The sequence below is a fragment of the Rhipicephalus microplus genome, chromosome 5, assembly GCF_043290135.1.
Source record: "Rhipicephalus microplus isolate Deutch F79 chromosome 5, USDA_Rmic, whole genome shotgun sequence".
Classification (NCBI taxonomy): domain Eukaryota; kingdom Metazoa; phylum Arthropoda; class Arachnida; order Ixodida; family Ixodidae; genus Rhipicephalus; species Rhipicephalus microplus.
The window spans coordinates 162,509,087-162,529,072 of record NC_134704.1 but is presented as its reverse complement, the minus strand read 5'-3'; the positions used below and the strand labels follow the sequence as shown (position 1 = coordinate 162,529,072).

The 19,986-nt window shown below is 45.7% G+C and overlaps 9 non-coding genes across 9 annotated transcripts; all 9 read left to right on the top strand.

Moving 5' to 3' along the window:
• Nucleotides 1–1,431: 1,431 nt before the first annotated feature.
• Nucleotides 1,432–1,503, top strand: TRNAW-CCA (transfer RNA tryptophan (anticodon CCA)). The gene has a single exon. It is a non-coding gene; the product is annotated as a tRNA-Trp (tRNA).
• A 2,902-nt stretch (nucleotides 1,504–4,405) lies between these two features.
• On the top strand, nucleotides 4,406–4,477 carry TRNAW-CCA (transfer RNA tryptophan (anticodon CCA)). Its single transcript has one exon. It is a non-coding gene; the product is annotated as a tRNA-Trp (tRNA).
• A 1,414-nt stretch (nucleotides 4,478–5,891) lies between these two features.
• TRNAW-CCA (transfer RNA tryptophan (anticodon CCA)) lies at nucleotides 5,892–5,963 on the top strand. The gene has a single exon. It is a non-coding gene; the product is annotated as a tRNA-Trp (tRNA).
• A 2,273-nt stretch (nucleotides 5,964–8,236) lies between these two features.
• On the top strand, nucleotides 8,237–8,308 carry TRNAW-CCA (transfer RNA tryptophan (anticodon CCA)). Its single transcript has one exon. It is a non-coding gene; the product is annotated as a tRNA-Trp (tRNA).
• A 779-nt stretch (nucleotides 8,309–9,087) lies between these two features.
• TRNAW-CCA (transfer RNA tryptophan (anticodon CCA)) lies at nucleotides 9,088–9,159 on the top strand. The gene has a single exon. It is a non-coding gene; the product is annotated as a tRNA-Trp (tRNA).
• Nucleotides 9,160–13,764: 4,605 nt separating this feature from the next.
• Nucleotides 13,765–13,836, top strand: TRNAW-CCA (transfer RNA tryptophan (anticodon CCA)). The gene has a single exon. It is a non-coding gene; the product is annotated as a tRNA-Trp (tRNA).
• Nucleotides 13,837–15,035: 1,199 nt separating this feature from the next.
• On the top strand, nucleotides 15,036–15,107 carry TRNAW-CCA (transfer RNA tryptophan (anticodon CCA)). The gene has a single exon. It is a non-coding gene; the product is annotated as a tRNA-Trp (tRNA).
• A 779-nt stretch (nucleotides 15,108–15,886) lies between these two features.
• On the top strand, nucleotides 15,887–15,958 carry TRNAW-CCA (transfer RNA tryptophan (anticodon CCA)). The gene has a single exon. It is a non-coding gene; the product is annotated as a tRNA-Trp (tRNA).
• Nucleotides 15,959–19,497: 3,539 nt separating this feature from the next.
• Nucleotides 19,498–19,569, top strand: TRNAW-CCA (transfer RNA tryptophan (anticodon CCA)). The gene has a single exon. It is a non-coding gene; the product is annotated as a tRNA-Trp (tRNA).
• The last annotated feature ends 417 nt before the right edge of the window (nucleotides 19,570–19,986 follow it).

The window sequence follows — 19,986 nt, the reverse complement described above, 5'->3', positions numbered from 1 at the left end:
AGTCACGTCCGGATCAAATTGTCTTTTTTAATATTTTCGCCTGTCGATCTACTTATTTGTCTGTCTACAATGATTTGTCTCTTTATCTGTGCTGCATCGACAGAAGTCCGAGCAAAACATGCTACCACGAGTGTGCGAACGGCTGCACTAAGTGGACTCGGTGGCGACACGGTAGCTCGTCTCACTCCATATCAGAAGGTTGCGTGTTCGAATCACGTCCGGGTCAAGTTCTCTTTTTTATTATTTTCATCTATCTGTCTATCTACTTATTTGTCTGTCTACCATGACTTGTCTCTTTACCTGTGCTTCATCGACAGAAGGCCGAGCAAAACATGCTACCGCGTGTGTGCGAAGGGCTACCCTATAGGCGGACTCGGTTGCGCAACGGTACCACGTCTGACTCCAGATGAGAAGGATGCGTGTTCGAATCACGTCTGGGTCAAATTCTCTTTTTTGTTATTTTTATCTGTCTATCTACTTATTTGTCATTTTACAATGAGTTGTCTCTTTACCTGTGCTTTATCGATTCAAGGCCGAGCAAAACATGCTACCACGTGTGGGCGAACGGCTACACTAAGCGGACTCGAAGGCGTACCGGTAGCGCGTCTGACTCCAGATCAGAAGGTTGCGTGTTCGAATCACGTCCGGGTCAAATTCTCTTTTTATGATTTTCATCTAGCTGTTTATCTACTTATTTGTCTGTCTACAATGACCTGTCTCTTTACCTGATTTTCAACGACGGAAGGCCGAGCAAAACATGCTACCGCGTCTGTGCGAACGGCTACCTTAAGCGGACTCGGTGGTGACACTTTAGCACGTCTGACTCCAGATCAGAAGGTTGCGTGTTCTAATCACGTCCGGGTCAAATTCTCTTTTTTATTATTTTCAACTATCTGTCTATCTACTTATTTGTCTGTCTACAAGGACTTGTCTCTTTACCTGTATTTCATCGACAGAAGGCCGAGCAAAACATGCTACCGCGTGTGTGCGAACGGCTACCCTAAGCGGACTGGTGGCGGAACTTTAGCGCGTCATACTCCCGATCAGAAGGTTGCGTGTTCGAACCATGTGCGGGTGAAATTCTCCCTTTTGTTATTTTTATCTGTCTACCTACTTATTTGTCTGTCTACAATGGCTTGTCTCTTTACCTGTGCTTCATCGACAGAAGGCCGAGCAAAACATGCTACCGCGTGTGTGCGAAGGGCAACCCTATAAGCGGACTTGGTGGCGCAACGGTACCACGTCTGACTCCAGATCACAAGGTTGTGTGTTCGAATCACGTTTGGGTCAAATTCTCTTTTTATTATTTTCATCTATCTGAATATCAACTTATTTGTCTGTCTACAATGACTTGTCCCTTAACTTGGGATTCATCGATAGAAGGCCGAGCAAAACTTGCTACCACGTTTATGCGAACGGCTACCCTAAGCGGACGCGGTGGCGCAACGGTAGCGTGTCTGACTCCAGATCAGAAGGTTGCGAGTTCGAATCACGTCTGGGTCAAATTCTCTTTTTTTATTATTTTCAACTATCTGTCTATCTACTTATTTCTCTGTCTACAATGACTTGTCTCTTTACCTGTGTTTATCGACAGAAGGCCGAGCAAAACATGCTACCGCGTGTGTGCGAACGGCTACCCTAAGCAGAATCGGTGGCGCAACTTTAGCGCGTCATTTTCCAGATTAGAAGGTTGCGTGTTCGAACCATGTGCGGGTCAAATTCTCTTTTTTGTTAATTTTATCTGTCTATCTACCTATTTGTCATTCTACAATGACTTGACTCTTCACCTGTGCTTCATCGACAGAAGGCCGAGCAAACATGCTACAGCGTGTGTGCGAATGGCTGCGATAAGTGGACTCGGTTGCGACACAGTAGCACGTCTGACTCCAGATGAGAAGGATGCGTGTTGGAGTCACGTCCGGGTCAAATTGTCTTTTTTATTATTTTCATCTGTCTATCTACTTATTTGTCTGTCTACAATGACTTGTCTCTTTATCTGTGCTGCATCGACAGAAGGCCGAGCAAAACATGCTACCACATGTGTGCGAACGGCTGCACTAAGTGGACTCGGTGGCGACACGGTAGCACGTCTGACTCCATATCAGAAGGTTGCGTGTTCGAATCACGTCCTGGTCAAGTTCTCTTTTTTATTATTTTCATCTATCTGTCTATCTACTTATTTGTCTGTCTACAATGACTTGTCTCTTTACCTGTGCTTCATCGACAGAAGGCCGAGCAAAACATGCTACCGCGTGTGTCCGAACGGCCACACTAAGTGGACTCGGTGGCGAACTGGTAGCGCGTCCGACTCCAGATCATAAGGTTGAGTGTTGGAGTCACGTCCGGGTCAAATTGTCTTTTTTAATATTTTCATCTGTCTATCTACTTATTTGTCTGTCTACAATGACTTGTCTCTTTATCTGTGCTGCATCGACAGAAGGCCGAGCAAAACATGCTACCACATGTGTGCGAACGGCTGCACTAAGTGGACTCGGTGGCGACACGGTAGCACGTCTGACTCCATATCAGAAGGTTGCGTGTTCGAATCACGTCCGGGTCAAGTTCTCTCTTTTATTATTTTCATCTCTCTGTCTATCTACTAATTTGTCTGTCTACAATTACTTGTCTCTTTACCTGTGCTTCGTCGACAGAAGGCCGAGCAAAACATGCTACCGCGTGTGTACGAAGGGAAACCCTATAAGCGGACCAGGTGGCGCAACGGTACCACGTCTGACTCCAGATCAGAAGGTTGCGTGTTCGAATCAAGTTGATGTCAAATTTTCTTTTTATTATTTTCACCTATCTGTCTTATCTACTTATTTGTCTGTCTACAATGACTTGTCTCTTCACCTGAGCTTCATCCATAGAAGGCCGAGCAAAACATGCTACCACGTGTGTGCGAACGGCCACACTAAGCGGACTCGGTGGCGAACTGGTAGCGCGTCCGACTCCAGATCAGAAGGTTGAGTGTTCGAGTCACGTCCGGATCAAATTGTCTTTTTTAATATTTTCGCCTGTCGATCTACTTATTTGTCTGTCTACAATGATTTGTCTCTTTATCTGTGCTGCATCGACAGAAGTCCGAGCAAAACATGCTACCACGAGTGTGCGAACGGCTGCACTAAGTGGACTCGGTGGCGACACGGTAGCTCGTCTCACTCCATATCAGAAGGTTGCGTGTTCGAATCACGTCCGGGTCAAGTTCTCTTTTTTATTATTTTCATCTATCTGTCTATCTACTTATTTGTCTGTCTACCATGACTTGTCTCTTTACCTGTGCTTCATCGACAGAAGGCCGAGCAAAACATGCTACCGCGTGTGTGCGAAGGGCTACCCTATAGGCGGACTCGGTTGCGCAACGGTACCACGTCTGACTCCAGATGAGAAGGATGCGTGTTCGAATCACGTCTGGGTCAAATTCTCTTTTTTGTTATTTTTATCTGTCTATCTACTTATTTGTCATTTTACAATGAGTTGTCTCTTTACCTGTGCTTTATCGATTCAAGGCCGAGCAAAACATGCTACCACGTGTGGGCGAACGGCTACACTAAGCGGACTCGAAGGCGTACCGGTAGCGCGTCTGACTCCAGATCAGAAGGTTGCGTGTTCGAATCACGTCCGGGTCAAATTCTCTTTTTATGATTTTCATCTAGCTGTTTATCTACTTATTTGTCTGTCTACAATGACCTGTCTCTTTACCTGATTTTCAACGACGGAAGGCCGAGCAAAACATGCTACCGCGTCTGTGCGAACGGCTACCTTAAGCGGACTCGGTGGTGACACTTTAGCACGTCTGACTCCAGATCAGAAGGTTGCGTGTTCTAATCACGTCCGGGTCAAATTCTCTTTTTTATTATTTTCAACTATCTGTCTATCTACTTATTTGTCTGTCTACAAGGACTTGTCTCTTTACCTGTATTTCATCGACAGAAGGCCGAGCAAAACATGCTACCGCGTGTGTGCGAACGGCTACCCTAAGCGGACTGGTGGCGGAACTTTAGCGCGTCATACTCCCGATCAGAAGGTTGCGTGTTCGAACCATGTGCGGGTGAAATTCTCCCTTTTGTTATTTTTATCTGTCTACCTACTTATTTGTCTGTCTACAATGGCTTGTCTCTTTACCTGTGCTTCATCGACAGAAGGCCGAGCAAAACATGCTACCGCGTGTGTGCGAAGGGCAACCCTATAAGCGGACTTGGTGGCGCAACGGTACCACGTCTGACTCCAGATCACAAGGTTGTGTGTTCGAATCCCGTTTGGGTCAAATTCTCTTTTTATTATTTTCATCTATCTGAATATCAACTTATTTGTCTGTCTACAATGACTTGTCCCTTAACTTGGGATTCATCGATAGAAGGCCGAGCAAAACTTGCTACCACGTTTATGCGAACGGCTACCCTAAGCGGACGCGGTGGCGCAACGGTAGCGTGTCTGACTCCAGATCAGAAGGTTGCGAGTTCGAATCACGTCTGGGTCAAATTCTCTTTTTTTATTATTTTCAACTATCTGTCTTTCTACTTATTTCTCTGTCTACAATGCCTTGTCTCTTTACCTGTGTTCATCGACAGAAGGCCGAGCAAAACGTGCTACCGCGTGTGTGCGAACGGCTACCCTAAGCGGAATCGGTGGCGCAACTTTAGCGCGTCATTTTCCAGATTAGAAGGATGCGTGTTGGAGTCACGTCCGGGTCAAATTGTCTTTTTTATTATTTTCATCTGTCTATCTACTTATTTGTCTGTCTACAATGACTTGTCTCTTTATCTGTGCTGCATCGACAGAAGGCCGAGCAAAACATGCTACCACGTGTGTGCGAACGGCTGCACTAAGTGGACTCGGTGGCGACACGGTAGCACGTCTGACTCCATATCAGAAGGTTGCGTGTTCGAATCACGTCCTGGTCAAGTTCTCTTTTTTATTATTTTCATCTATCTGTCTATCTACTTATTTGTCTGTCTACAATGACTTGTCTCTTTACCTGTGCTTCATCGACAGAAGGCCGAGCAAAACATGCTACCGCGTGTGTGCGAACGGTCACACTAAGCGGACTCGGTGGCGAACTGGTAGCGCGTCCGACTCCAGATCATAAGGTTGAGTGTTGGAGTCACGTCCGGGTCAAATTGTCTTTTTTAATATTTTCATCTGTCTATCTACTTATTTGTCTGTCTACAATGACTTGTCTCTTTATCTGTGCTGCATCGACAGAAGGCCGAGCAAAACATGCTACCACATGTGTGCGAACGGCTGCACTAAGTGGACTCGGTGGCGACACGGTAGCACGTCTGACTCCATATCAGAAGGTTGCGTGTTCGAATCACGTCCGGGTCAAGTTCTCTCTTTTATTATTTTCATCTCTCTGTCTATCTACTAATTTGTCTGTCTACAATTACTTGTCTCTTTACCTGTGCTTCGTCGACAGAAGGCCGAGCAAAACATGCTACCGCGTGTGTGCGAAGGGAAACCCTATAAGCGGACTTGGTGGCGCAACGGTACCACGTCTGACTCCAGATCAGAAGGTTGCGTGTTCGAATCAAGTTTCGGTCAAATTTTCTTTTTATTATTTTCATCTATCTGAATATCTACTTATTTGTCTGTATACAATAACTTGTCCCTTTATTTGGATTCATCGACAGAAGGCCGAGCAAAACATGCTACCACGTTTGTGTGAACGGCTACCCTAAGCGGACTCGGTGGCAAACCGGTAGCGCGTCTGACTCCAGATCAGAAGGTTGCGTGTTCGAATCACGTCCGGGTCAAACTCTCTTTTTTATAATTTTCATCTGTCTATCAACCTATTTGTCTGCCTACAATGACCTGTCTCTTTACCTGTGCTGCATCGACAGAAGGCCGTGAAAAACATGCTACCGCGTGTGTGCGAACGGCGACCCTAAACGGACTCGGTGGCGCAACGGTTGCACGTCTGACTCCATATCAGAAGAATGCGTGTTCGAATCACGTCCGGGTCAAGTTCTCTTTGCTATTATTTTCATCTATCTGTCTATCTACTTATTTGTCTGTCTACAATGACTTGTCTCTTTACTTGTGTTTCAACGACAGAAGACCGAGCAAAATGTGCTACCGCGTGTGTGCGAACGGCTACCTTAAGCGGACTCGGTGGTGCAACTTTAGCACGTCTGACTCCAGATCAGAAGGTTGCGTGTTCTAATCACGTCCGGGTCAAATTCTCTTTTTATGATTTTCATCTATCTGTTTATCTACTTATTTGTCCTTCTACAATGACTTCTCCCTTTACCTGTGCTTCGTCGACAGAAGGCCGTGCAAAACATGCTACCGCGTGTGTGCGAACGGCGACCCTAAACGGACTCGGTGGCGCAACGGTAGCGCGTCTGAGTTCAGATCAGAAGGTTGCATGTTCGAATCACGTCCGGGTCAAATTCTCTTTTTTAATATTTTCATCTATCTGTCTATCTACATATTTGTCTGTCTACAATGACTTGTCCCTTTACCTGTGCTTCGTCGACATAAGGCCGAGCAAAACATGCTACGGTGTGTGTGAAAACGGCTACACAAAGTGGACTCAGTGGCGACACGGTAGCACGTCTGACTTCATATCAGAAGAATGCGTGTTCGAATCACGTCCGGGTCAAGTTCTCTTTGTTATTATTTTCATCTATCTGTCTATCTACTTATTTGTCTGTCTACAATGACTTGTCTCTTTACTTGTGTTTCAACGACAGAAGACCGAGCAAAATGTGCTACCGCGTGTGTGCGAACGGCTACCTTAAGCGGACTCGGTGGTGCAACTTTAGCACGTCTGACTCCAGATCAGAAGGTTGCGTGTTCTAATCACGTCCGGGTCAAATTCTCTTTTTATGATTTTCATCTATCTGTTTATCTACTTATTTGTCCTTCTACAATGACTTCTCCCTTTACCTGTGCTTCGTCGACAGAAGGCCGTGCAAAACATGCTACCGCGTGTGTGCGAACGGCGACCCTAAACGGACTCGGTGGCGCAACGGTAGCGCGTCTGACTTCAGATCAGAAGGTTGCATGTTCGAATCACGTCCGGGTCAAATTCTCTTTTTTATTATTTTCATCTATCTGTCTATCTACTTATTTGTCTGTCTACCATGACTTGTCTCTTTACCTGTGCTTCATCGACAGAAGGCCGAGCAAAACATGCTACCGCGTGTGTACGAAGGGAAACCCTATAAGCGGACCAGGTGGCGCAACGGTACCACGTCTGACTCCAGATCAGAAGGTTGCGTGTTCGAATCAAGTTGATGTCAAATTTTCTTTTTATTATTTTCACCTATCTGTCTATCTACCTATTTGTCTGTCTACAATGACTTGTCTCTTCACCTGAGCTTCATCCATAGAAGGCCGAGCAAAACATGCTACCACGTGTGTGCGAACGGCCACACTAAGCGGACTCGGTGGCGAACTGGTAGCGCGTCCGACTCCAGATCAGAAGGTTGAGTGTTCGAGTCACGTCCGGATCAAATTGTCTTTTTTAATATTTTCGCCTGTCGATCTACTTATTTGTCTGTCTACAATGATTTGTCTCTTTATCTGTGCTGCATCGACAGAAGTCCGAGCAAAACATGCTACCACGAGTTTGCGAACGGCTGCACTAAGTGGACTCGGTGGCGACACGGTAGCACGTCTCACTCCATATCAGAAGGTTGCGTGTTCGAATCACGTCCGGGTCAAGTTCTCTTTTTTATTATTTTCATCTATCTGTCTATCTACTTATTTGTCTGTCTACAATGACTTGTCTCTTTACCTGTGCTTCATCGACAGAAGGCCGAGCAAAACATGCTACCGCGTGTGTGCGAAGGGAAACCCTATAAGCGGACTTGGTGGCGTAACGGTACCACGTCTGACTCCAGATCAGAAGGTTGCGTGTTCGAATCAAGTTTCGGTCAAACTTTCTTTTTATTATTTTCATCTATCTGAATATCTACTTATTTGTCTGTCTACAATAACTTGTCCCTTTATTTGGATTCATCGACAGAAGGCCGAGCAAAACATGCTACCACGTTTGTGCGAACGGCTACCCTAAGCGGACTCGGTGGCAAACCGGTAGCGCGTCTGACTCCAGATCAGAAGGTTGCGTGTTCGAATCACGTCCGGGTCAAATTCTCTTTTTTATCATTTTCATCTGTCTATCTACCTATTTGTCTGCCTACAATGACCTGTCTCTTTACCTGTGCTGCATCGACAGAAGGCCGTGAAAAACATGCTACCGCGTGTGTGCGAACGGCGACCCTAAACGGACTCGGTGGCGCAACGGTTGCACGTCTGACTCCATATCAGAAGAATGCGTGTTCGAATCACGTCCGGGTCAAGTTCTCTTTGCTATTATTTTCATCTATCTGTCTATCTACTTATTTGTCTGTCTACAATGACTTGTCTCTTTACTTGTGTTTCAACGACAGAAGACCGAGCAAAATGTGCTACCGCGTGTGTGCGAACGGCTACCTTAAGCGGACTCGGTGGTGCAACTTTAGCACGTCTGACTCCAGATCAGAAGGTTGCGTGTTCTAATCACGTCCGGGTCAAATTCTCTTTTTATGAGTTTCATCTATCTGTTTATCTACTTATTTGTCCTTCTACAATGACTTCTCCCTTTACCTGTGCTTCGTCGACAGAAGGCCGTGCAAAACATGCTACCGCGTGTGTGCGAACGGCGACCCTAAACGGACTCGGTGGCGCAACGGTAGCGCGTCTGACTTCAGATCAGAAGGTTGCATGTTCGAATCACGTCCGGGTCAAATTCTCTTTTTTATTATTTTCATCTATCTGTCTATCTACTTATTTGTCTGTCTACCATGACTTGTCTCTTTACCTGTGCTTCATCGACACAAGGCCGAGCAAAACATGCTACGGTGTGTGTGAAAACGGCTACACAAAGTGGACTCAGTGGCGACACGGTAGCACGTCTGACTTCATATCAGAAGGATGCGTGTTCGAATCACGTCTGGGTCAAATTCTCTTTTTTGTTATTTTTATCTGTCTATCAACTTATTTGTCATTTTACGATGAGTTGTCTCTTTACCTGTGCTTTATCGATTCAAGGCTGAGCAAAACATGCTACCACGTGTGGGCGAACGGCTACACTAAGCGGACTCGGAGGCGTACCGGTAGCGCGTCTGACTCCAGATCAGAAGGTTGCGTGTTCGAATCACGTCCGGGTCAAATTCTCTTTTTATGATTTTCATCTATCTGTTTATCTACTTATTTGTCTGTCTACAATGACCTGTCTCTTTACCTGATTTTCAACGACGGAAGGCCGAGCAAAACATGCTACCGCGTCTGTGCGAACGGCTACCTTAAGCGGACTCGGTGGTGCAACTTTAGCACGTCTGACTCCAGATCAGAAGGTTGCGTGTTCTAATCACGTCCGGGTCAAATTCTCTTTTTTATTATTTTCAACTATCTGTCTATCTACTTATTTGTCTGTCTACAAGGACTTGTCTCTTTACCTGTATTTCATCGACAGAAGGCCGAGCAAAACATGCTACCGCGTGTGTGCGAACGGCTACCCTAAGCGGACTGGTGGCGGAACTTTAGCGCGTCATACTCCCGATCAGAAGGTTGCGTGTTCGAACCATGTGCGGGTGAAATTCTCCCTTTTGTTATTTTTATCTGTCTACCTACTTATTTGTCTGTCTACAATGGCTTGTCTCTTTACCTGTGCTTCATCGACAGAAGGCCGAGCAAAACATGCTACCGCGTGTGTGCGAAGGGCAACCCTATAAGCGGACTTGGTGGCGCAACGGTACCACGTCTGACTCCAGATCACAAGGTTGTGTGTTCGAATCACGTTTGGGTCAAATTCTCTTTTTATTATTTTCATCTATCTGAATATCAACTTATTTGTCTGTCTACAATGACCTGTCTCTTTACCTGATTTTCAACGACGGAAGGCCGAGCAAAACATGCTACCGCGTCTGTGCGAACGGCTACCCTAAGCAGAATCGGTGGCGCAACTTTAGCGCGTCATTTTCCAGATTAGAAGGTTGCGTGTTCGAACCATGTGCGGGTCAAATTCTCTTTTTTGTTAATTTTATCTGTCTATCTACCTATTTGTCATTCTACAATGACTTGACTCTTCACCTGTGCTTCATCGACAGAAGGCCGAGCAAACATGCTACAGCGTGTGTGCGAATGGCTGCGATAAGTGGACTCGGTTGCGACACAGTAGCACGTCTGACTCCAGATGAGAAGGATGCGTGTTGGAGTCACGTCCGGGTCAAATTGTCTTTTTTATTATTTTCATCTGTCTATCTACTTATTTGTCTGTCTACAATGACTTGTCTCTTTATCTGTGCTGCATCGACAGAAGGCCGAGCAAAACATGCTACCACATGTGTGCGAACGGCTGCACTAAGTGGACTCGGTGGCGACACGGTAGCAAGTCTGACTCCATATCAGAAGGTTGCGTGTTCGAATCACGTCCTGGTCAAGTTCTCTTTTTTATTATTTTCATCTATATGTCTATCTACTTATTTGTCTGTCTACAATGACTTGTCTCTTTACCTGTGCTTCATCGACAGAAGGCCGAGCAAAACATGCTACCACGTGTGTGCGAACGGCCACACTAAGCGGACTCGGTGGCGAACTGGTAGCGCGTCCGACTCCAGATCAGAAGGTTGAGTGTTGGAGTCACGTCCGGGTCAAATTGTCTTTTTTAATATTTTCATCTGTCTATCTACTTATTTGTCTGTCTACAATGACTTGTCTCTTTATCTGTGCTGCATCGACAGAAGGCCGAGCAAAACATGCTACCACATGTGTGCGAACGGCTGCACTAAGTGGACTCGGTGGAGACACGGTAGCACGTCTGACTCCATATCAGAAGGTTGCGTGTTCGAATCACGTCCGGGTCAAGTTCTCTTTTTTATTATTTTCATCTCTCTGTCTATCTACTAATTTGTCTGTCTACAATGACTTGTCTCTTTACCTGTGCTTCATCGACAGAAGGCCGAGCAAAACATGCTACCGCGTGTGTACGAAGGGAAACCCTATAAGCGGACCAGGTGGCGCAACGGTACCACGTCTGACTCCAGATCAGAAGGTTGCGTGTTCGAATCAAGTTGATGTCAAATTTTCTTTTTATTATTTTCATCTATCTGTCTATCTACTTATTTGTCTGCCTACAATGACTCTTCTCTTCACCTGAGCTTCATCCATAGAAGGCCGAGCAAAACCTGCTATCACGTGTGTGCGAACGGCCACACTAAGCGGACTCGGTGGCGAACTGGTAGCGCGTCCGACTCCAGATCAGAAGGTTGAGTCTTCGAGCCACGTCCGGGTCAAATTGTCTTTTTTAATATTTTCATCTGTCGATCTACTTATTTGTCTGTCTACAATGATTTGTCTCTTTATCTGTGCTGCATCGACAGAAGGCCGAGCAAAACATGCTACCACGAGTGTGCGGACGGCTGCACTAAGTGGACTCGGTGGCGACACGGTAGCACGTCTCACTCCATATCAGAAGGTTGCGTGTTCGAATCACGTCCGGGTCAAGTTCTCTTTTTTATGATTTTCATCTATCTGTCTATCTACTTATATGTCTGTCTACAATGACTTGTCTCTTTACCTGTGCTTCATCGACAGAAGGCCGAGCAAAACATGCTACCGCGTGTTTTCGAAGGGAAACCCTATAAGCGGACTTGGTGGCGCAACGGTACCACGTCTGACTCCAGATCAGAAGGTTCGTGTTCGAATCAAGTTTCGGTCAAATTTTCTTTTTATTATTTTCATCTATCTGAATATCTACTTATTTGTCTGTCTACAATAACTTGTCCCTTTATTTGGGATTCATCGACAGAAGGCCGAGCAAAACATGCTACCACGTTTGTGCGAACGGCTACCCTAAGCGGACTCGGTGGCAAACCGGTAGCGCGTCTGACTCCAGATCAGAAGGTTGCGTGTTCGAATCACGTCCGGGTCAAACTCTCTTTTTTATAATTTTCATCTGTCTATCAACCTATTTGTCTGCCTACAATGACCTGTCTCTTTACCTGTGCTGCATCGACAGAAGGCCGTGAAAAATATGCTACCGCGTGTGTGCGAACGGCGACCCTAAACGGACTAAGTGGCGCAACGGTTGCACGTCTGACTCCATATCAGAAGAATGCGTGTTCGAATCACGTCCGGGTCAAGTTCTCTTTTTTATTATTTTCATCTATCTGTCTATCTACTTATTTGTCTGTCTACAATGACTTGTCTCTTTACTTGTGTTTCAACGACAGAAGACCGAGCAAAATGTGCTACCGCGTGTGTGCGAACGGCTACCTTAAGCGGACTCGGTGGTGCAACTTTAGCACGTCTGACTCCAGATCAGAAGGTTGCGTGTTCTAATCACGTCCGGGTCAAATTCTCTTTTTTAATATTTTCATTGATCTGTCTATCTACATATTTGTCTGTCTACAATGACTTGTCCCTTTACGTGTGCTTCGTCGACACAAGGCCGAGCAAAACATGCTACGGTGTGTGTGAAAACGGCTACACAAAGTGGGCTCAGTGGCGACACGGTAGCACGTCTGACTCCATATCAGAAGGTTGCGTGTTCGAATCACGTCCGGGTCAAGTTCCCTTTTTTATTATTTTCATCTATCTGTCTATCTACTTATTTGTCTGTCTACAATGACTTGTCTCTTTACCTGTGCTTCATCGACAGAAGGCCGAGCAAAACATGCTACCGCGTGTGTGTGAAGGGAAACCCTATAAGCGGACTTGGTGGCGCAACGGTACCACGTCTGACTCCAGATCACAAGGTTGCGTGTTCGAATCACGTTTGGTTAAAATTTTCTTTTTATATTTTCATCTATCTGAATATCTACTTATTTGTCTGTCTACAATGACTTGTCCCTTTATTTTGGATTCATCGACAAATTGCCGAGCAAAACATGCTACCACGTTTGTGCGAGCGGCTACCCTGAGCGGACTCGGTGGCGACACGGTAGCGTGTCTGACTCCAGATCAGAAGGTTCCGTGTTCGAATCACGTCTGAGTCAAATTCTTTTTTTTTTATTTTTTTTCAACTATCTGTCTATCTACTTATTTGTCTGTCTACAATGACTTGTCTCTTTACCTGTGCTTCATCGACAGAAGGCCGAGCAAAACATGCTACCGCGTGTGTGCGAACGGCTACCCTAAGCGGAATCGGTGGCGCAACTTTAGCGTGTCATTCTCAAGATCAGAAGGTTGCGTGTTCGAACCATGTGCGGGTCAAATTCTCTTTTTTGTTATTTTTATCTGTCTATCTACCTATTTGTCATTCTACAATGACTTGTCTCTTTACCTGTGCTTCATCGACAGAAGGCCGAGCAGACATGCTACGGCGTGTGTGCGAATGGCTGCGCTAAGTGGACTCGGTGGCGACACAGTAGCACGTCTGACTCCAGATCAGAAGTTCGCGTGTTCGAGTCACGTCCGTGTTAAGTTGTTTTTTATTATTTTCATCTATCTGTCTATCTACTTATTTGTCTGTCTACCATGACTTTTCTCTTTACCTGTGCTTCATCGACAGAAGGCCAAGCAAAACATGCTACCACGTGTGTGCGAAGGGCTACCCTATAGGCGGACTCGGTTGCGCAACGGTACCACGTCTGACTCCAGATGAGAAGGATGCGTGTTCGAATCACGTCTGGGTCAAATTATCTTTTTTGTTATTTTTATCTGTCTATCTACTTATTTGTCATTTTACAATGAGTTGTCTCTTTACCTGTGCTTTATCGATACAAGGCCGAGCAAAACATGCTACCACGTGTGGGCGAACGGCTACACTAAGCGGACTCGGAGGCGTACCGGTAGCGCGTCTGACTCCAGATCAGAAGGTTGCGTGTTCGAATCACGTCCGGGTCAAATTCTCTTTTTATGATTTTCATCTATCTGTTTATCTACTTATTTGTCTGTCTACAATGACCTGTCTCCTTACCTGATTTTCATCGACGGAAGGCCGAGCAAAACATGCTACCGCGTCTGTGCGAACGGCTACCTTAAGCGGACTCGGTGGTGCAACTTTAGCACGTCTGACTCCAGATCAGAAGGTTGCGTGTTCTAATCACGTCCGGGTCAAATTCTCTTTTCATGATTTTCATCTATCTGTTTATCTACATATTTGTCCTTCTACAATGACTTGTCCCTTTACCTGTGCTTTATCGACACAAGGCCGAGCAAAACATGCTACCGTGTGTGTGAAAACGGCTACACAAAGTGGACTCGGTGGCGACAGGGTAGCACTCTGACTCCATATCAGAAGGTTGCGTGTTCGAATTACGTTTGGGTCAAATTCTCTTTTTTATTATTTTCAACTATCTGACTACTTATTTGTCTGTCTACAAGGACTTGTCTCTTTACCTGTATTTCATCGACAGAAAGCCGAGCAAAACATGCTACCGCGTGTGTGCGAACGGCTACCCTAAGCGGACTAGTGGCGGAACTTTAGCGCGTCATACTCCCGATCAGAAGGTTGCGTGTTCGAACCATGTGCGGGTGAAATTCTTCCTTTTGTTATTTTTATCTCTCTACCTACTTATTTGTCTGTCTACAATGACTTGTCTCTTTACCTGTGCTTCATCCACAGAAGGCCAAGCAAAACATGCTACCGCGTGTGTGCGAAGGGCAACCCTATAAGCGGACTTGGTGGCGCAACGGTACCACGTCTGACTCCAGATCACAAGGTTGTGTGTTCGAATCACGTTTGGGTCAAATTCTCTTTTTATTATTTTCATCTATCTGAATATCAACTTATTTGTCTGTCTACAATGACTTGTCTCTTTACCTGTGCTTCATCGACAGAAGGCCGAGCAAAACATGCTACCGCGTGTGTGCGAAGGGCTACCCTATAGGCGGACTCGGTTGCGCAACGGTACCACGTCTGACTCCAGATGAGAAGGATGCGTGTTCGAATCACGTCTGGGTCAAATTCTCTTTTTTGTTATTTTTATCTGTCTATCAACTTATTTGTCATTTTACGATGAGTTGTCTCTTTACCTGTGCTTTATCGATTCAAGGCTGAGCAAAACATGCTACCACGTGTGGGCGAACGGCTACACTAAGCGGACTCGGAGGCGTACCGGTAGCGCGTCTGACTCCAGATCAGAAGGTTGCGTGTTCGAATCACGTCCGGGTCAAATTCTCTTTTTATGATTTTCATCTATCTCTTTATCTACTTATTTGTCTGTCTACAATGACCTGTCTCTTTACCTGATTTTCAACGACGGAAGGCCGAGCAAAACATGCTACCGCGTCTGTGCGAACGGCTACCTTAAGCGGACTCGGTGGTGCAACTTTAGCACGTCTGACTCCAGATCAGAAGGTTGCGTGTTCTAATCACGTCCGGGTCAAATTCTCTTTTTTATTATTTTCAACTATCTGTCTATCTACTTATTTGTCTGTCTACAAGGACTTGTCTCTTTACCTGTATTTCATCGACAGAAGGCCGAGCAAAACATGCTACCGCGTGTGTGCGAACGGCTACCCTAAGCGGACTGGTGGCGGAACTTTAGCGCGTCATACTCCCGATCAGAAGGTTGCGTGTTCGAACCATGTGCGGGTGAAATTCTCCCTTTTGTTATTTTTATCTGTCTACCTACTTATTTGTCTGTCTACAATGGCTTGTCTCTTTACCTGTGCTTCATCGACAGAAGGCCGAGCAAAACATGCTACCGCGTGTGTGCGAAGGGCAACCCTATAAGCGGACTTGGTGGCGCAACGGTACCACATCTGACTCCAGATCACAAGGTTGTGTGTTCGAATCACGTTTGGGTCAAATTCTCTTTTTATTATTTTCATCTATCTGAATATCAACTTATTTGTCTGTCTACAATGACTTGTCCCTTAACTTGGGATTCATCGATAGAAGGCCGAGCAAAACTTGCTACCACGTTTATGCGAACGGCTACCCTAAGCGGACGCGGTGGCGCAACGGTAGCGTGTCTGACTCCAGATCAGAAGGTTGCGAGTTCGAATCACGTCTGGGTCAAATTCTCTTTTTTTATTATTTTCAACTATCTGTCTATCTACTTATTTCTCTGTCTACAATGACTTGTCTCTTTACCTGTGTTTATCGACAGAAGGCCGAGCAAAACATGCTACCGCGTGTGTGCGAACGGCTACCCTAAGCAGAATCGGTGGCGCAACTTTAGCGCGTCATTTTCCAGATTAGAAGGTTGCGTGTTCGAACCATGTGCGGGTCAAATTCTCTTTTTTGTTAATTTTATCTGTCTATCTACCTATTTGTCATTCTACAATGACTTGACTCTTCACCTGTGCTTCATCGACAGAAGGCCGAGCAAACATGCTACAGCGTGTGTGCGAATGGCTGCGATAAGTGGACTCGGTTGCGACACAGTAGCACGTCTGACTCCAGATGAGAAGGATGCGTGTTGGAGTCACGTCCGGGTCAAATTGTCTTTTTTATTATTTTCATCTGTCTATCTACTTATTTGTCTGTCTACAATGACTTGTCTCTTTATCTGTGCTGCATCGACAGAAGGCCGAGCAAAACATGCTACCACATGTGTGCGAACGGCTGCACTAAGTGGACTCGGTGGCGACACGGTAGCACGTCTGACTCCATATCAGAAGGTTGCGTGTTCGAATCACGTCCTGGTCAAGTTCTCTTTTTTATTATTTTCATCTATCTGTCTATCTACTTATTTGTCTGTCTACAATGACTTGTCTCTTTACCTGTGCTTCATCGACAGAAGGCCGAGCAAAACATGCTACCACGTGTGTGCGAACGGCCACACTAAGCGGACTCGGTGGCGAACTGGTAGCGCGTCCGACTCCAGATCAGAAGGTTGAGTGTTGGAGTCACGTCCGGGTCAAATTGTCTTTTTTAATATTTTCATCTGTCTATCTACTTATTTGTCTGTCTACAATGACTTGTCTCTTTATCTGTGCTGCATCGACAGAAGGCCGAGCAAAACATGCTACCACATGTGTGCGAACGGCTGCACTAAGTGGACTCGGTGGAGACACGGTAGCACGTCTGACTCCATATCAGAAGGTTGCGTGTTCGAATCACGTCCGGGTCAAGTTCTCTTTTTTATTATTTTCATCTCTCTGTCTATCTACTAATTTGTCTGTCTACAATGACTTGTCTCTTTACCTGTGCTTCATCGACAGAAGGCCGAGCAAAACATGCTACCGCGTGTGTACGAAGGGAAACCCTATAAACGGACCAGGTGGCGCAACGGTACCACGTCTGACTCCAGATCAGAAGGTTGCGTGTTCGAATCAAGTTGATGTCAAATTTTCTTTTTATTATTTTCATCTATCTGTCTATCTACTTATTTGTCTGTCTACAATGACTCTTCTCTTCACCTGAGCTTCATCCATAGAAGGCCGAGCAAAACCTGCTATCACGTGTGTGCGAACGGCCACACTAAGCGGACTCGGTGGCGAACTGGTAGCGCGTCCGACTCCAGATCAGAAGGTTGAGTGTTCGAGCCACGTCCGGGTCAAATTGTCTTTTTTAATATTTTCATCTGTCGATCTACTTATTTGTCTGTCTACAATGATTTGTCTCTTTATCTGTGCTGCATCGACAGAAGGCCGAGCAAAACATGCTACCACGAGTGTGCGGACGGCTGCACTAAGTGGACTCGGTGGCGACACGGTAGCACGTCTCACTCCATATCAGAAGGTTGCGTGTTCGAATCACGTCCGGGTCAAGTTCTCTTTTTTATTATTTTCATCTATCTGTCTATCTACTTATATGTCTGTCTACAATGACTTGTCTCTTTACCTGTGCTTCATCGACAGAAGGCCGAGCAAAACATGCTACCGCGTGTTTTCGAAGGGAAACCCTATAAGCGGACTTGGTGGCGCAACGGTACCACGTCTGACTCCAGATCAGAAGGTTCGTGTTCGAATCAAGTTTCGGTCAAATTTTCTTTTTATTATTTTCATCTATCTGAATATCTACTTATTTGTCTGTCTACAATAACTTGTCCCTTTATTTGGGATTCATCGACAGAAGGCCGAGCAAAACATGCTACCACGTTTGTGCGAACGACTACCCTAAGCGGACTCGGTGGCAAACCGGTAGCGCGTCTGACTCCAGATCAGAAGGTTGCGTGTTCGAATCACGTCCGGGTCAAACTCTCTTTTTTATAATTTTCATCTGTCTATCAACCTATTTGTCTGCCTACAATGACCTGTCTCTTTACCTGTGCTGCATCGACAGAAGGCCGTGAAAAATATGCTACCGCGTGTGTGCGAACGGCGACCCTAAACGGACTAAGTGGCGCAACGGTTGCACGTCTGACTCCATATCAGAAGAATGCGTGTTCGAATCACGTCCGGGTCAAGTTCTCTTTTTTATTATTTTCATCTATCTGTCTATCTACTTATTTGTCTGTCTACAATGACTTGTCTCTTTACTTGTGTTTCAACGACAGAAGACCGAGCAAAATGTGCTACCGCGTGTGTGCGAACGGCTACCTTAAGCGGACTCGGTGGTGCAACTTTAGCACGTCTGACTCCAGATCAGAAGGTTGCGTGTTCTAATCACGTCCGGGTCAAATTCTCTTTTTATGATTTTCATCTATCTGTTTATCTACTTATTTGTCCTTCTACAATGACTTCTCCCTTTACCTGTGCTTCGTCGACAGAAGGCCGTGCAAAACATGCTACCGCGTGTGTGCGAACGGCGACCCTAAGCGGACTCGGTGGCGACACGGTAGCGTGTCTGACTCCAGGTCAGAAGGTTCCGTGTTCGAATCACGTCTGAGTCAAATTCTTTTTTTTTTATTTTTTTTCAACTATCTGTCTATCTACTTATTTGTCTGTCTACAATGACTTGTCTCTTTACCTGTGCTTCATCGACAGAAGGCCGAGCAAAACATGCTACCGCGTGTGTGCGAACGGCTACCCTAAGCGGAATCGGTGGCGCAACTTTAGCGTGTCATTCTCAAGATCAGAAGGTTGCGTGTTCGAACCATGTGCGGGTCAAATTCTCTTTTTTGTTATTTTTATCTGTCTATCTACCTATTTGTCATTCTACAATGACTTGTCTCTTTACCTGTGCTTCATCGACAGAAGGCCGAGCAGACATGCTACGGCGTGTGTGCGAATGGCTGCGCTAAGTGGACTCGGTGGCGACACAGTAGCACGTCTGACTCCAGATCAGAAGTTCGCGTGTTCGAGTCACGTCCGTGTTAAGTTGTTTTTTATTATTTTCATCTATCTGTCTATCTACTTATTTGTCTGTCTACCATGACTTTTCTCTTTACCTGTGCTTCATCGACAGAAGGCCAAGCAAAACATGCTACCACGTGTGTGCGAAGGGCTACCCTATAGGCGGACTCGGTTGCGCAACGGTACCACGTCTGACTCCAGATGAGAAGGATGCGTGTTCGAATCACGTCTGGGTCAAATTATCTTTTTTGTTATTTTTATCTGTCTATCTACTTATTTGTCATTTTACAATGAGTTGTCTCTTTACCTGTGCTTTATCGATACAAGGCCGAGCAAAACATGCTACCACGTGTGGGCGAACGGCTACACTAAGCGGACTCGGAGGCGTACCGGTAGCGCGTCTGACTCCAGATCAGAAGGTTGCGTGTTCGAATCACGTCCGGGTCAAATTCTCTTTTTATGATTTTCATCTATCTGTTTATCTACTTATTTGTCTGTCTACAATGACCTGTCTCCTTACCTGATTTTCATCGACGGAAGGCCGAGCAAAACATGCTACCGCGTCTGTGCGAACGGCTACCTTAAGCGGACTCGGTGGTGCAACTTTAGCACGTCTGACTCCAGATCAGAAGGTTGCGTGTTCTAATCACGTCCGGGTCAAATTCTCTTTTCATGATTTTCATCTATCTGTTTATCTACATATTTGTCCTTCTACAATGACTTGTCCCTTTACCTGTGCTTTATCGACACAAGGCCGAGCAAAACATGCTACCGTGTGTGTGAAAACGGCTACACAAAGTGGACTCGGTGGCGACAGGGTAGCACTCTGACTCCATATCAGAAGGTTGCGTGTTCGAATTACGT